The sequence below is a fragment of the Entelurus aequoreus genome, linkage group LG08 (genome assembly GCF_033978785.1).
Source record: "Entelurus aequoreus isolate RoL-2023_Sb linkage group LG08, RoL_Eaeq_v1.1, whole genome shotgun sequence".
NCBI lineage: Eukaryota > Metazoa > Chordata > Actinopteri > Syngnathiformes > Syngnathidae > Entelurus > Entelurus aequoreus.
In genome coordinates, this window is record NC_084738.1 from 34,396,577 (window position 1) to 34,411,655 (window position 15,079).

Sequence of the window (15,079 nt, forward strand, 5' to 3'; positions counted from 1 at the left end):
AGGCAGTCAAAAACATTCTTAAAGAAGTTGGTAGGTAAAACATCAAGGCAGCAGGTGGATGACTTTAGAACTGTCACCGTTTCCACTAGAGTTTTAGAGTCTATGGCATTAAAGCTTGCCATCATTGCTGTGTTACTTTTGCCTAAATGGGTTGGTGATCCAACTTTTTTACTTGAGATATTGATGGCGCGTCTGCTGCCTTCAATTTTATCAGTACAAAAGAATGCAAACTCATTGCATTTCTGCGTGGAATGGAGTTTGGCTGGTATTTGTGTTGGGGGTTTGGTCAGTCTGTCAACGGTTGCGAATAGGGTTTTGGCCTTATTTGTGTTGCTGTTTATGATATTGGAGAAGAATGTTTCTCTAGCACTTTTTAAGACGAACTTGTAGGCCTACAGCTTTCTTCTTTGCTGTCTTCATTGTTCATTAAACAAATTGCAAAAGATTCACCAACACAGTTGTCCAGAGTAATGTGGAATTTTGCGATGAAAACAGACGACTCAATAGCTGGCCACTATGGTGTCCCAATATGTCTGCTACAATCCGTGACGTCACGCGCAAACGTCATCATACCGAAACGTTTTCAGCAGAATATTTTGCGGGAAATTTACAATTGCACTTTACTAATCTAACTCGGCCGTATTGGCATGTGTTGCAATGTTAAGATTTCATCATTGATATATAAACTATCAAACTGTGTGGTCGGTAGTAGTAGGTTTCAGTAGGCCTAGAAGACAACGTTAAATCCATGGCAAGCCAAAGTGTTTGATAGCCTTTTGCGCGGACAGCCTGAAACATCTTATCATGGCAATTGAATGCAACGTTTAGTCCATTGCAGCCCAGACTGCACGTTAGCCTTTCATAAAAATGTCTGTGTGTGTGTTATCATGGCCGAGTGTTTAAGGCAATGGACTAGAAATCCATTGGGGTCGCCCCTCGCAGCTTCATATTGAGATCACTGTGAGAGGACGGGGGGGATCTGAGCTATAGTCTTTCCTGTGGTCACAGGATTGAGGAGAAACCAATGAATCAGTAAAAATAGTAGTATGTTTGAAGAGTTTTACAAATGTCTTGTCTAAATAATGAAAAACAATTTAAGACAACGTTAAATCCATGGCAGACCAAAGTGTTTGATAGACCTTAGCGCAGACGGCCTGAAACGTGTTATCATGGCCGAGTGGTTAAGGCGATGGACTAGAAATCCATTGGGGTCTCCCCGCGCAGGTTCAAATCCTGCTGGTAATGCATATGATTTTGAAGAACTAAACAATTCGTACATGAGATCACCGCAAGAGGACGGGCGGGTCTGAGCTTTAGTCTTTCCTGTGGTCACAGGGTTGATAAGAAACCAATTAATCAGTAAAAATAGTAGTATGTTTGAAGAGTTTTACAAATGTCTTGTCGAAATAATGATAAACAAGTTAAGACAACGTCAAATCCATGGCAGGCCAAAGTGTTTGAAAGCCTTTTGCCCAGACAGTCTAAAACGTATTAACATGGCCGAGTGGTTAAGGCGATGGACTTGAAATCCTTTGGGGTCTCCCCGCGCAGGTTCAAATCCTGCTGGTAATGTGTCTGTATTTGGAGTACTAGATGAGTTGTACATCCCTTTATTGCTTGAGGACTGGCTGGTCTGGGACATTGATCTTGCTGTGGTCACATTTCTAAAGATAGCATTTACCCAGTAAAAATTATGCTTACTTTGAAGAACAATCCACATGCCAGTCTCAATTGATCAATTTCACACACCGAAGTAAAGACAATTGAACAGAATGTTTAATCCATTGCAACCCAGAATGCGCCATAGCCTTTCACAAACTTTTCTGCGTGTTTGTTATCATGGCCGAGTGGTTAAGGCGATGGACTAGATTTTGATGGGGTCTCCCCGCGCAGGTTCGAATCCTGCTGGTAACGAATGCACCTGATTTTGAAGGAGTACATGAGATCACCGTGAGAGGACGGGCGGGTCTGAGCTTTAGTCTTTCCTGTGGTCACAGGGTTGAGAAGAAACCAATGAATCAGTAAAAATAGTAGTATGTTTGAAGAGTTTTACAAATGTGTTGTCTAAATAATGAAAAACAAGTTAAGACAACGTTATATCCATTGCAGGCCAAAGTGTTTGGTAGACCTTTGCGCAGACGGCTTGAAATGTGTTATCATGGCCGAGTGGTTAAGGCGATGGACTTGAAATCCATTGGGGTCTCCCCGCGCAGGTTCAAATCCTGCTGGTAACGTGTCTGTATTTGGAGTACGAGACAAGTTGTACATTTCTTTATTGCTTGAGGACTGGCTGGTCTGGGACATTGACCTTGCTGTGGTCACAATGTTTCTAAAGATACCGTTTACCCAGTAAAAATTATGCTTACTCTGAAGAACAATCCACATGCCAGTCTCAATTGATCAATATCACACCGAAATAAAGACAATTGAACAGAATGTTTAATCCATTGCAACCCAGAATGCGCCATAGCCTTTCACAAACAATTCTGCGTGTTTGTTATCATGGCCGTGTGGTTAAGGCGATGGACTAGAAATACATTGGGGTCTCCCCGCACAGGTTCAAATCCTGCTGGTAACGCACCTGATTTTGAGGGACCGCCAGGATCTGGACTGCCACGGAGGTCCTAACACATTTGGTTAAGATGATGGACTTGAAATCTTTGGGGTCTCCCCGCGCAGGTTCAAATCCTGCTGGTAACGTGTCTGTATTTGGAGTACTAGATGAATTGTACATGAGATCAACGCAAGAGGACAGGCTGGTCTGAGCTTAAGTCTTTCCTGTGGTCACAGGGTTGAGAAGAAACCAATCAAACAGTAAAAATAGTAGTATGTTTGAGGAGTCTTACACATGTCTGTGGGTGTTTTATCCTGGCCGAGTGGTTAAGGCGATGGACTAGAAATCCATCGGGGTCTCCCCGCGCAGTTTCAAATCCTGCTGAAAACACATCTGATTTTGAAGGACTACACAATTCGTACATGAGATCACCGCGAGAGGACGGGCGGGTCTGAGCTTTAGTCGTTCCTGTGGTCACAGGGTTGAGAAGAAACCAATCAAACAGTAAAAAATAGTAGTATGTTTGAGGAGTCTTACACATGTCTGTCTAAATAATAAAAAACATGTAAAGACAACATTAAATTAATGGCAAGCCAAAGTGTGTGATAGACCTTTGCGCAGACAGCCTGAAATGTGTTATCATGGCAATTGAATGCAACGTTTAGTCCATTGCAGCCCAGGATGCGCGATAGCCTTTCATAAAAACATCTGTATGTGTGTTATCATGGCCGAGTGGTTAAGGCGATGGACTAGAAATCCATTGGGGTTTCCCCGCGCAGGTTCAAATCCTGCTGGTAAAGCATCTGATTTTGAAGAACTACACAATTCGTACATGAGATCACCTTGAGAGGACGGGCGGGTCTGAGCTTTAGTCTTTCCTCTGGTCACAGGGTTGAGAAAAAAACAATCAAACAGTAAAAATAGTAGTATGTTTGAGGAGTTTTACAAATGTCTTGTCTAAATAATGAAAAAGAAGTTAAGACAACGTTAAATCCATTACAAGCCAAAGTGTTTGATAGCCCTTTGCGCAGACAGCCTGAAACATCTAATCATGGCAATTGAATGCAACGTTTAGTCCATTACAGCCCAGACTGCGTGATAGCTTTTCATAAAAATGTCTGTGTGTGTGTTATCATGACCGAGTGGTTAAGGCGATGAACTAGAAATCCATTGGGGTCTCCCCGCACAGTTTCAAATCCTGCTGGTAACGCATCTGATTTTGAAGGACTACACAATTCGTACAAGAGATCACCGCGAGAGGACGGGTGGGTCTGAGCTTTAGTCTTTGTTGAGGTCACAGGGTTGAGAAGAAACCAATGAATCAGTAAAAATAGTAGTATGTTTGAAGAGTTTTACAAATGTCTCGTCTAAATAATGAAAAAGAAGTTAAGACAATGTTAAATCCATGGCAGGCCAAAGTGTTTGATAGACCTTTGCGCAGACAGCCTGAAACATCTTATCATGGCAATTGAATGCAACGTTTAGTCCATTACAGCCCAGGGTGCGCGATAGCTTTTCATAAAAACATCTGTGTGGGTTTTCATGGCCGAGTGGTTAAGGCGATGGACTAGAAATCCATTGGGGTTTCCCCGCGCAGGTTCAAATCCTGCTGGTAACGCATCTGATTTTGAAGGACTACACAATTTGTACATGAGATCACCATTGAGAGGACGGGCGGGTCTGAGCTTTAGCCTTTCCTGTGGTCAAAGGGTTGAGAAAAAAACAATCAAACAGTAAAAATAGTAGTATGTTTGAGGAGTCTTACACACGTCTGTCTAAATAATGAAAAACATGTGAAGACAACGTTAAATCCATTGCAAGCCAAAGTGTTTGATAGCCCTTTGCGCAGACAGTCTGAAACATCTTATCATGGCAATTGAATGCAACGTTTAGTCCATTGCAGCCCAGACTGCGCGATAGCCTTTCATAAAAATGTCTTTGTGTGTGTTATCATGGCTGAGTGGTTAAGGCGATGGACTAGAAATACATTGGGGTCTCCCCGCGCAGGTTCAAATCCTGCTGGTAACGCATCTGATTTTTAAGGACTACACAATTTGTACACGAGATCACCGCGAGAGGACGGGAGGGTCTGAGCTTTAGTCTTTGCTGAAGTCACAGGGTTGAGAAGAAACCAGTGAATCAGTAAAAATAGTAGTATGTTTGAAGAGTTTTACAAATGTCTTGTCTAAATAATGAAAAAGAAGTTAAGACATTGTTAAATCCATGGCAGGCCAAAGTGTTTGATAGCCCTTTGTACAGACAGCCTGAAGTGTGTTATCATGGCCGAGTGGTTAAGGCGATGGACTTGAAATCCATAGGGGTCTCCCCACGCAGGTTCAAATCCTGCTGTCTGTATTTGGCGTACTAGATGAGTTGTATATCCCTTTATTGCTTGAGGACTGGCTGGTCTGGGACATTGACCTTGCTGTGGTCACAATGTTTCTAAAGATACTATTTACCCAGTGAAAAGTATTCTTACTTTGAAGAGCTTTCCACATGCCAGTCTTAATTGATCAATTTCACACACCGAAATAAAGACAATTGAACAAAATGTTTGATACATTGCACCCCAGAATGCGCCATAGCCTTTCACAAAAAATTCTGCGTGTTTGTTATCATGGCTGTATCCGCCAGTATCTGGACAGCCTCGGAGGTCCTAACACATTTGGTTAAGATGATAGAATTTAAATCTATTGGGGTCTCCCCGCGCAGGTTCAAATCCTGCTGGTAAGGTGTCTGTATTTGGAGTACTAGACAAATTGTACATGAGATCACCGCAAGAGAACGGGCTGGTCAGAGCTTTAGTCTTTCCTGTGGTCACAGGGTTGAGAAAAAAACAATCAGACAGTAAAAATAGTAGTATGTTTGAGGAGTCTTACACACGTCTGTCTAAAAAATGAAAAACATGTGAAGACAACGTTAAATCCATTGCAAACCAAAGTGTTTGATAGCCCTTTGCGCACAGCCTGAAACATCTTATCATGGCAATTGAATGCAACGTTTAGTCCATTGCAGCCCAGACTGCGCGATAGCCTTTCATAAAAACGTCTGTGTGTGTGTTATCATGGCCGAGTGGTTAAGGCGATGGAGTAGAAATCCATTGGGGTCTCCCCGCGCAGGTTCAAATCCTGCTGGTAAAGCATCTGATTTTGAAGGACTACACAATTTGTACATGAGATCACCGCGAGAGGGCGGGCGGGTCTGAGCTTTAGTCTTTGCTGAGGTCACAGGGTTGAGAAGAAACCAATGAATCAGTAAAAATAGTAGTATGTTTGAAGAGTTTTACAAATGTCTTGTCTAAATAATGAAAAAGAAGTTAAGACAATGTTAAATCCATGGCAGGCCAAAGTGTTTGATAGACCTTTGCAAAAACAGCCTGAAGTGTGTTATCATGGCCGAGTGGTTAAGGCGATGGACTTGAAATCCATTGGGGTTTCCCCGCGCAGGTTCAAATCCTGCTGGTGACGTGTCTTTATTTGGAGTACTAGACGAGTTGTATATCCCTTTATTGCTTGAGGACTGGCTGGTCTGGGACATTGACCTTGCTGTGGTCACAATGTTTCTAAAGATACTATTTACCAAGTGAAAAGTATTCTTACTTTGAAGAGCTTTCCACATGCCTGTCTTAATTGATCAATTTCATACACCGAAATAAAGACAATTGAACAGAATGTTTGATGCATTGCAACCCAGAATGCGCCATAGCCTTTCACAAAAAATTCTGTGTGTTTGTTATCATGGCTGTATCCGCCAGTATCTGGACAGCCTCGGAGGTCCTAACACATTTGGTTAAGATGATAGAATTGAAATCTATTGGGGTCTCCCCGCGCAGGTTCAAATCCTGCTGGTAAAGTGTCTGTATTTGGAGTACCAGACGAATTGTACATGAGATCACCGCAAGAGGACGCGCTGGTCTGAGCTTTAGTCTTTCCTGTGGTCACAGGGTTGAGAAAAAAACAATCAAACAGTAAAAATAGTAGTATGTTTGAGGAGTCTTATACACGTCTGTCTAAACAATGAAAAACATGTGAAGACAACGTTAAATCAATGGCAAGCCAAAGTGTTTGATAGCCCTTTGCGCAGACAGCCTGAAACATGTTATCATGGCAATTGAATGCAACGTTTAGTTCATTGCAGCCCAGACTGCACGATAGCCTTTCATAACGATGTCTTAGTGTGTGTTATCATGGCCGAGTGGTTAAGGTGATGGATTAGGAAATCCATTGGGGTCTCCCAGTGCAGGTTCAAATCCTGCTGGTAATGCATCTGATTTTGAAAGACTACACAATTCGTACATTAGATCAGCGCGAGAGGACGGGCGGATCTGAGCTTTAGTCATTCCTGTGGTCACAGGGTTGAGAAGAAACCAATGAATCAGTAAAAATAGTAGTATGTTTGAAGAGTCTTACACATGTCTGTCTAAATAATGAAAAACATGTGAAGACAACGTTAAATCCATGGCAAGCCAACGTGTTTGATAGTCCTTTGCGCAGACACCCTGAAACATCTTATCATGGAAATTAAGTTCATTGTTTAGTCCATTGCAGCCCAGACTGCGCGATAGCCTTTCATAAATATATCTGTGTGTGTGTTATCAGGGCTGAGTGGTTAAGGCGATGGACTTGAAATACATTGGGGTCTTCCCACGCATGTTCAAATCCTGCTGGTAACGTGTCTGTATTTGGAGTACTAGACGAGTTGTACATCCCTTTATTGCTTGAGGACTGGCTGGTCTAGGACATTGACCTTGCTGTGGTCACAATGTTTGTAAAGATACCATTTACCCAGTAAAAATTATGCTTACTTTGAAGAGCCTTCCACATGCCAGTCTCAATTGATCAATTTCACACACCGAAATAAAGACAATTGAACAGAATGTTTAATCCATTGCAACCCAGAATGCGCCATAGCCTTTTACAAACATTTCTGCGTGTTTGTTATCATGGCCGTATCCGCCAGTATCTGGACTGCCTCGGAGGTCCTGACACATTTGGTTAAGATGATGGACTAGAAATCCATTGGAGTCTCCCCATGCAGGTTAAAATCCTGCTGGTAAGGTGTCTGTATTTGGAGTACTGGACGAATTGTACATGAGATCACCGCAATAGGACGGGCTGGTCTGAGCTTTAGTCTTTTCTGTGGTCACAGGGTTGATAAAAACCAATCAATCAGTAAAAATAGTAGGATGTTTGAGGAGTCTTACACATGTCTGTCTAAATAATGAAAAACGTGAAGACAACATTAAATCCATTGCAAGCCAAAGTGTTTGATAGCCCTTTGCGCAGACAGCCTGAAACATCTTATCATGGCAATTGAATGCAACGTTTAGTCCATTGTAGCCCAGACTGTGCGACAGCCTTTCATAAAAATGTCTTTGTGTGTGTTATCATGGCCGAGTGTTTAAGGCAATGGACTAGAAATCCATTGGGGTCTCCCCGCGCAGGTTCAAATCCTGCTGGTAACGCATCTGATTTTGAAGGACTACACAATTCGTACATGAGATCACCGCGAGAGGGCGGGTCTGAGCTTTAGTCTTTGCTGAGGTCACAGGGTTGAAAAGAAACCAATGAATCAGTAAAAATAGTAGTATGTTTGAAGAGTTTTACACATGTCTGTCTAACTAATGAAAAACAAGTTAAGACAACGTTAAATCCATGGCAGGCCAAAGTGTTTGATAGCCCTTCGCGCAGACAGACTGAAATAAGTTATCGTGGCCGAGTGGTTAAGGCGATGGACTTGAAACCCATTGGGGTCTCCCCGCACAGGTTCAAGTCCTACTGGTAACTTGTCTGTATTTGGAGTGCTAGACGAGTTGTATATCCATTTATTGCTTGAGGACTGGCTGGTCTGGGACATTGACCTTGCTGTGGTCACAATGTTTCTAAGGATACTATTTACCCAGTAAAAAGTATTCTTACTTTGAAGAGCCTTCCACATGCCCGTCTTAATTGATCAATTTCACACAACGAAATAAAGACAATTGAACAGAATGTTTGATACATTGCAACCCAGATTGCGCCATAGCCTTTCACAAAAAATTCTGCGTGTTTCTTATCATGGCTGTATCCGCCAGTATCTGGACAGCCTCGGAGGTCCTAACACATTTGGTTAAGATGATAGAATTGAAAACTATTGGGGTCTCCCCGCGCAGGTTCAAATCCTGCTGGTAAGGTGTCTGTATTTGGAGTACTAGACGAATTGTACATGAGATCACCGCAAGATGACGGGCTGGTCTGAGCTTTAGTCTTTCCTGTGGTCACAGGGTTGAGAAAAAAACAATCAAACAGTAAAAATAGTAGTATGTTTGAGGAGTCTTACACATGTCTGTCTAAACAATGAAAAACATGTGAAGACAATGTTAAATCAATGGCAAGCCAAAGTGTTTGATAGCCCTTTGCGCAGACAGCCTGAAACATGTTATCATGGCAATTGAATGCAACGTTTAGTTCATTGCAGCCCAGACTGCACGATAGCCTTTCATAAAAATGTCTGTGTGTGTGTTATCATGGCCGAGTGGTTAAGGCGATGAATTAGAAATCCATTGGGGTCTCCCCGTGCGGGTTGAAATCCTGCTGGTAATGCATCTGATTTTGAAAGACTACACAATTCGTACATGAGATCAGCGAGAGAGGACGGGAGGGTCTGAGCTTTAGTCTTTGCTGAGGTCACAGGGTTGAGAAGAAACCAATGAATCAGTAAAAATAGTAGTATGTTTGAAGAGTTTTACAAATGTCTTGTGTAAATAATGAAAAAGAAGTTCAGACAATGTTAAATCGATGGCAGGCCAAAGTGTTTGATAGCCCTTTGCACAGACAGGCTGAAGTGTGTTATCATGGCCGAGTGGTTAAGGCGATGGACTTGAAATCCATTGGGGTCTCCCCGCGCAGGTTCGAATCCTGCTGGTATCATGTCTGCATTTGGAGTACTAGACAAGTTGTATATCCCTTTATTGCCTGAGGACTGGCTGGTCTGGGACATTCATCATCATTTCTTTTTATTCCTTTCATAAAAATGCATATATACAAGCCATGTACAGTTGACACTTTCATTGTTTTTTAGTTTCTTATACATTTCCATGATCAGAAAGGAGCAGATGGAAGAATACTATTCTTATATTTATCTGCCCCCTTTTTAACACAAATTATTTAGCTGACTTTATAACTGTTCCCTCCACCAACACCTGAACTCCAACATACTTTTAATTTTCGTTTAAGCATTTTCAAAATGACACGTCCAATCAAAATCAAAAAGAAGTTTGATATAATTCCAGTTGTCTCTATTTGTAACTCTTTTTAAATTCAAAGATATTCTTGCAACTTTTTAAGTCTTTGTCTAGAGAATTCCATGCTTTCACACCAACAACAGACAAGCACATTTGCTTCAAATTTGTTCGCACTCTTGGATGTTTAAAATCATACCGCCTTCTGTGGTTCTCATCTTCAGACGTGAACACAAATAACTTTTGTAAGTCCTTCGGAAGAACTTTATTTCTAGCTTTGAACATCACTAATAGAGTATGCAATTCTACAATGTCTTTTAGTTTAAATAATCCTGACCTAATGAAGAGTGGATTTGTGTGGTCTCTATATCCTACTGCAAAAATTATACGAATGGCTCTTTTCTGTGAAAGAAATAAAGGCATTATGTTGCTGTGATATGTATTTCCCCATATTTCTGCACAATGATTGAAATAAGGTAAAATAATTGAGCAATATAACATTCTCATTGTATTATACGGGAAACTGTATTTAACCTTGTTCAAAATAAATAAACTTTTAGATACCTTATTTTTTACATGCAATATATGAGCTTTCCATGTCAACTTTTCATCTAAGATGACCCCCAGAAATCTGATTTCAGACACCTTCTCAATTTTCACATTGTTTATGGATAAACTAACTTCTATCTTTCTTTTATTACTGAATACCATAAATTTAGTCTTTTCCAAGTTTAAAGATAATTTATTTACATCAAACCACAATTTTAGTTTAACCATTTCCTCTTCAATAATATCGGCTAAGATTTTCAAGTCATCTCCTGAACAATATAAATTTGTATCGTCTGTGAATAATACCTGCTGTAAAATGTTCGAAACCTCACAAATATCATTTATATATATAATAAAAAGTTTAGGTCCTAAAATCGAACCTTGTGGAATTCCACATTCAATATTCATACATCCTGACCTATGATCATCGATCTCAACATATTGCTGTCGTTGTTGTAAATAGCTGGTTAACCAGTCCAGTGCAACTCCTCTAACTCCATAAGTATATAATTTAGAAATGAGAATTTGATGATCTATAGTGTCGAATGCCTTCTTTAAATCAATGAAAACTCCTATTGTGTATTTATTTTGATCAATTGCAGTTGTAATATCTTCAATAATGTTCATGATGGCCAAGCTCGTAGACCTATTTGATCGAAATCCATACTGACTTTCATTTAATAATTTATGTTTTTCAATAAAGCAGTCTAATTTATTAACAAACAGTTTTTCAAGCACTTTTGAAAATTGAGATAGGAGAGATACTGGTCTATAATTACCAAATGTATGGTTGTCTCCAGTTTTAAATAAAGGTATGACCTTAGCTGTTTTCATACTGTCTGGGAAAACTCCTACTTTAAAAGAACAATTAATTATATAATGTAATGGTTTAATGATGCAATCAATTTTGTTTTTTATTATTTTCATGTCAATACCCTCATTGTCTGTTGAGGTCTTGTTTTTTAGTTTATAAACCACAGATAATATTTCCTTTTCAGTCACTTCACTAAGAAACATTGACTGCATAACCCTATTTTTCCTTTTCCAGACACCCCCTGATTGATCATTAGCTCTTGGTATTTTGTTTGCTAAGCTAGGTCCTACATTTACAAAGAATTGATTTAATTCATTGACAATTTCATCTTTGTTTTCAATTAACATATTATCTTTTTTTAAATATCTAGGTAGTTCTGTTCGCCTTGTCCTATTCCCTATTGCTTTATTCAAAATATTCCATGTAGCCTTTATGTTATTTTTATTTTCATGCAACATTCTTTTGTAATATTCCCTTTTTGCTTGTCTCAATATATTGACCTTGCTGTGGTCACAAAGTTTCTAAAGATACTATTTACCCAGTAAAAATTATTCTTACTTTGAAGAGCCTTCCACATGCCAGTCTTAATCGATCAATTTCACACAAAGAAATAAAGACAATTGAACAGAATGTTTGATACATTGCAACCTAGATTGCGCCATAGCCTTTCACAAAAAATTCTGCGTGTTTGTTATCATGGCTGTATTCGCCAGTATCTGGACAGCCTCGGAAGTCCTAACACATTTGGTTAAGATGATAGAATTGAAATCTATTGGGTTCTCCCCACGCAGGTTCAAATCCTGCTGGTAAGGTGTCTGTATTTGGAGTACTAGACAAATTGTACATGAGATCACCGCAAGATGACGGGCTGGTCTGAGCTTTAGTCTTTCCTGTGGTCACAGGGTTGAGAAAAAAACAATCAAACAGTAAAAATAGTCGTATGTTTGAGGAGTCTTACACACGTCTGTCTAAACAATGAAAAACATGTGAAGACAACGTTAAATCAATGGCAAGCCAAAGTGTTTGATAGCCCTTTGCGCAGACAGCCTGAAACATGTTATCATGGCAATTGAATGCAACGTTTAGTTCATTGCAGCCCAGACTGCACGATAGCCTTTCATAAAAATGTCTGTGTGTGTGTTATCATGGCCGAGTGGTTAAGGCGATGGATTAGAAATCTATTGGGGCCTCCCCGTGCAGGTTCAAATCCTGCTGGTAATGCATCTGATTTTGAAAGACTACACAATTCGTACGTGAGATCAGCGAGAGAGGACGGGCGGTTCTGAGCTTTAGTCTTTCCTGAGGTCACAGGGTTGAGAAGAAACCAATGAATCAGTAAAAATAGTAGTACAGGTATGTTTGAAGAGTTTTACACATATCTGTCTAAATAATGAAAAACATGTGAAGACAACGTTAAATCCATGGCAAGCCAAAGTGTTTGATAGACCTATGCGCAGGCAGCCTGAAGCGTGTTATCATGGCCGAGTGGTTAAGGCGATGGAGTTGAGATCCTTTGGGGTCTCCCCGCGCAGGCTCAAATCCTGCTGGTAACGTGTCTGTATTTGGAGTACTAGACGGGTTGTACATCCCTTTATTGCTTGAGGACTGGCTGGTCTGGGACATTGACCTTGCTGTGGTCACAATGTTTCTAAAGATTGTATTTACCCAGTAAAAATTATTCTTACTTTGAAGAGCCTTCCACATGCCAGTCTCAATTGATCAATTTCACACACCAAAATAAAGACAATTGAACAGAATGTTTGATACATTGCAACCCAGAATGCGCCATAGCCTTTCACAAAAAATTATGCGTGTTTGTTATCATGGCTGTATCCGCAAGTATCTGGACAGCCTCGGAGGTCGTAACACATTTGGTTAAGATGATGGAATTGAAACCAATTGGGGTCTCCCCGCGCAGGTTAAAATCCTGCTCGTTGTCTGTGAAGCACTTTGAGTCTGCCTTGTGTATGAAAAGTGCTATACAAATAAAGTTGCATTGCCTTGCCTTGGTAAGGTGTCTGTATTTGGAGCACTAGACTAATTGTACATGAGATCACCGCAAGAGGACGGGCTGGTCTGAGCTTTAGTCTTTCCTGTGGTCACAGGGTTACAAAGAAACCAATGAATCAGTAAAAATAGTAGTATGTTAAAGGAGTCTTACAAATGTCCGTCTAAACAATGAAAAATATGTGAAGACAACCTTTAATCCATGGCAAGCCAAAGTGTTTGATACCCATTTGCGCAGACAGCCTGAAACATGTTATCATGGCAATTAAATGCAACGTTTAGTTCATTGCAGCCCAGACTGCGCGATAGCCTTTCATAAGGCGGAGTGGATAAGGTGATGGACTAAAAATCCTTTGGGGTCTCCCCGCGCAAGTTCAAATCTTGCTGGTAATGCATATGATATGACTACACAATTCGTACATGAGATCACCGTGAGAGGACGGGTGGGTTTGAGCTTTAGTCTTTCCTGTGGTCACTGGGTTAAGAAGAAACCAATCTAACAGTAAACATAGTAGTATGTTAAAAGAGTTTTACACATGTCTGTCTAAATAATGAAAAACAAGTTAAGACAACGTTAAATCTATGGCAGGCCAAAGTGTTTGATAGCCCTTTGCGCAGACAGCCTGAAACCTGTTATCATGGCCGAGTGGTTAAGGCGATGGACTTGAAATCAATTGGGGTCTCCCCGCGCAGGTTCAAATCCTGCTGGTAAGGCATTCGATTTTGAAGGACTACACAACTCATATATGAGAGGATGGGCGGGTCTGAGCTTTAGTCTTTCTTGTCGTCACTGGGTTAAGAAGAAACCAATGAATCAGTAAAAATAGTAGTATCTTTGAAGAGTTTTACACATGTCTGTCTAAATAATGAAAAACACGTAAAGACAATGTTAAATCCATGACTGGCCAAAGTGTTTGATAGTCCTTTGAGCAGACAGCCTGAAACATGTTAGCATGGCAATTGAATGCAACGTTTAGTCCATTGCAGCTTAGACTGCGCGATAGCCTTTCACAAAAATGTCTGCGTGTTTGGAATCATGGCCGAGCAGTTAAGGTGATGGACTAGAAATCCATTGGTGTGTACCCGCGCATGTTTGAATCCTGCTGGTAACGCATCTGATTTTGAAGGACTAGTCAATTCATACTTGAGATCACCGCGAGAGGGCAGGCGGGTCTGAGCTTTAGTCTTTCCTGAGGTCACAGGGTTGAGAAGAAACCAATGAATCAGTAAAAATAGTAGTATGTTTGAAGAGTTTTACACATGTCTGTCTAACTAATGAAAAACAAGTTAAGACAACGTTAAATCCATGGCAGGCCAAAGTGTTTGATAGCCCTTCGCGCAGACAGACTGAAATAAGTTATCGTGGCCGAGTGGTTAAGGCGATGGACTTGAAACCCATTGGGGTCTCCCCGCACAGGTTCAAGTCCTACTGGTAACTTGTCTGTATTTGGAGTGCTAGATGAGTTGTACATCCCTTTATCGCTTGAGGACTGGCTGGTCTGGGACATTGACCTTGCTGTGGTCACATTGTTTTTAAAGATACCATTTACCCAGTAAAAATTATGCTTACTTTGAAGACCCTTCCACATGACAGTCTGACTTGATCAATTTCAGACACCGAAATGAAGACAATTGAATAGAATGTTTATAATCCATTGCAACCCAGAAGGCGCCATAGCCTTTCACAAAAATGTATGTGTTTGTTATCATGGCCGTATCCGCCAGTGTCTGGACTACCTCGGAGGTCCTAACACATTTGGTTAAGATGATGGACTTGAAATCTTTTGGGGTATCCCCACGCAGGTTCAAATCCTGCTGGTAACGTGTCTGTATTTGGAGTACGAGATGAATTGTACATCCCTTTATCGTTTGAGGACTGGCTGGTCTGGGACATTGACCTTGCTGTGGTCACACTGTTTGTAAACATACCATTTAC

General features: G+C 40.8%; 13 non-coding genes across 13 annotated transcripts; all 13 read left to right on the top strand.

Moving 5' to 3' along the window:
• The first annotated feature begins 1,163 nt into the window (after nt 1-1,163).
• trnas-aga (transfer RNA serine (anticodon AGA)) lies at nt 1,164-1,245 on the top strand. The gene has a single exon. It is a non-coding gene; the product is annotated as a tRNA-Ser (tRNA).
• Nucleotides 1,246-1,490: 245 nt separating this feature from the next.
• trnas-uga (transfer RNA serine (anticodon UGA)) lies at nt 1,491-1,572 on the top strand. The gene has a single exon. It is a non-coding gene; the product is annotated as a tRNA-Ser (tRNA).
• Nucleotides 1,573-2,152: 580 nt separating this feature from the next.
• On the top strand, nt 2,153-2,234 carry trnas-uga (transfer RNA serine (anticodon UGA)). Its single transcript has one exon. It is a non-coding gene; the product is annotated as a tRNA-Ser (tRNA).
• Nucleotides 2,235-3,272: 1,038 nt separating this feature from the next.
• On the top strand, nt 3,273-3,356 carry trnas-aga (transfer RNA serine (anticodon AGA)). The gene has a single exon. It is a non-coding gene; the product is annotated as a tRNA-Ser (tRNA).
• Nucleotides 3,357-4,090: 734 nt separating this feature from the next.
• trnas-aga (transfer RNA serine (anticodon AGA)) lies at nt 4,091-4,172 on the top strand. The gene has a single exon. It is a non-coding gene; the product is annotated as a tRNA-Ser (tRNA).
• A 655-nt stretch (nt 4,173-4,827) lies between these two features.
• trnas-uga (transfer RNA serine (anticodon UGA)) lies at nt 4,828-4,909 on the top strand. Its single transcript has one exon. It is a non-coding gene; the product is annotated as a tRNA-Ser (tRNA).
• Nucleotides 4,910-5,939: 1,030 nt separating this feature from the next.
• Nucleotides 5,940-6,021, top strand: trnas-uga (transfer RNA serine (anticodon UGA)). The gene has a single exon. It is a non-coding gene; the product is annotated as a tRNA-Ser (tRNA).
• A 1,915-nt stretch (nt 6,022-7,936) lies between these two features.
• Nucleotides 7,937-8,018, top strand: trnas-aga (transfer RNA serine (anticodon AGA)). The gene has a single exon. It is a non-coding gene; the product is annotated as a tRNA-Ser (tRNA).
• Nucleotides 8,019-8,258: 240 nt separating this feature from the next.
• trnas-uga (transfer RNA serine (anticodon UGA)) lies at nt 8,259-8,340 on the top strand. The gene has a single exon. It is a non-coding gene; the product is annotated as a tRNA-Ser (tRNA).
• Nucleotides 8,341-9,380: 1,040 nt separating this feature from the next.
• Nucleotides 9,381-9,462, top strand: trnas-uga (transfer RNA serine (anticodon UGA)). Its single transcript has one exon. It is a non-coding gene; the product is annotated as a tRNA-Ser (tRNA).
• A 3,145-nt stretch (nt 9,463-12,607) lies between these two features.
• Nucleotides 12,608-12,689, top strand: trnas-uga (transfer RNA serine (anticodon UGA)). Its single transcript has one exon. It is a non-coding gene; the product is annotated as a tRNA-Ser (tRNA).
• A 1,086-nt stretch (nt 12,690-13,775) lies between these two features.
• On the top strand, nt 13,776-13,859 carry trnas-uga (transfer RNA serine (anticodon UGA)). The gene has a single exon. It is a non-coding gene; the product is annotated as a tRNA-Ser (tRNA).
• Nucleotides 13,860-14,499: 640 nt separating this feature from the next.
• Nucleotides 14,500-14,581, top strand: trnas-uga (transfer RNA serine (anticodon UGA)). The gene has a single exon. It is a non-coding gene; the product is annotated as a tRNA-Ser (tRNA).
• The last annotated feature ends 498 nt before the right edge of the window (nt 14,582-15,079 follow it).